Here is a 1499-nt window from a genome sequence, read left to right as displayed (position 1 = left end):
CTAATTTTTCAGAAGGAACTTTATAACAAAGGAGATTTGGCTAAATGTAGCTTAAGTTTCAGTCACATACTCGTCTTAAGAATGGGTCTCTCAAATTATTGACACAAAATATGCTTATTGTAAAAGGTGTATAGGTTGTAGCCATGTTGGTATAAGGACAGACAAGGTTCTTTGGATAAATCTGATATCTTTTATTAGACAAACTCAAATAGTTGGGAAATTTCTTCTTAGCAAGCGTTTGGGTATAAATACCTTTAGTCAGGATGAGGAGCATCAGGCTTCATCAAGCTGAGGTGGGGACTGGATCTTACAGCTGCACCTCTAGAAATGTAATATATTTCATCCAATGCACCAAATGCCCTGATGGAAAATACATAGGAGAGACCAAACAACAACTGCGTACCAGAATGAATGCACACCAGAAATCTATTAAGGACAAGAATACCCAATTACGTGTGGGGGCACATTTCTTACAAAAAAAACCCACTGTATCTCCAAACTCTCAGTTCTAATTGTCAAAGGGAATTTACAAAACACCTTTCACAGTCAAGCCTATGAACTTCACTTCATCAACCTCCTTGATACAAAAAATCATGGACTAAATATATACATTGTATTTATGACACATTATAACCTACCTAACATCTGGCTTCCCAAGTACCTCTCCATTATTTACTAGCTACTTTCATTTCCCACACCTCTCCTCCCCAGCCTCTCTCTCACCCACTGACTCCTCAATTTACATCTTCATTGACTGCCTTTCTTGCATGCATACCAGCCTCTGGTTTCTTTACTATTCATTCCATCCAGGAAAGCACACACCAACTGCAGATGCTTCCTCAGCCTGACAAAGGGTATTTATACCTGGAAGCTTGCTAAGAAGAATTTTTCCAACTATTTGAGTTGCTCTTATTGTAACTGCATTTCAATTGTAATGCTGCCCTACTTTTTTTAAAAAGTATAATTCAGCCACAAAGCTTTATATTACATCTGCTGTCTCATAGATATTGTAAATATTCTCATTTTAGGAGAAAACAGAGAAATTTAAGCTGAAAATCCTAAATGTGATTTGTGAGGTACCTTTTTCCTGTTCTTAACTTAAAATATCTGGAGGCCAATTGTTCAGAAGTCCTCAGCATATCACTGATGCCCACTTCCTTCAACTGTAGTTGTGGGACCTCTACCAATATTGATGCCCACCTCCTTCAACTGCAGTTATTGGACGTCTGCCAATTTTAGGCATGTCATCCCTCAAGTCCATAACTCCATAACTGAGCAACTGAAAATAAATTGATGCTTTGAAAATTTGGCCTTAAGAACTTGTTCAAAGATATACCCTGAATCATTTCAGAATGCAGATTAGAATCCAAGAGTTTCTACTGGACCATATGGCTAATGTTCACTTTTAAACATCATTATTGCCTGCCATCTAAAATCTGCATGAAAACCTTTGAATGTGGATCTAACAATAACTTAAGAAAACTACAGTAACTAACAAG

Source organism: Gavialis gangeticus, unplaced genomic scaffold (assembly GCF_001723915.1).
Source record: "Gavialis gangeticus isolate Ggan-Ray unplaced genomic scaffold, GavGan_comp1, whole genome shotgun sequence".
Taxonomy (NCBI): domain Eukaryota; kingdom Metazoa; phylum Chordata; order Crocodylia; family Gavialidae; genus Gavialis; species Gavialis gangeticus.
The sequence above is the reverse complement of the archived record's forward strand: the minus strand, read 5'-3'. Positions refer to the sequence as shown.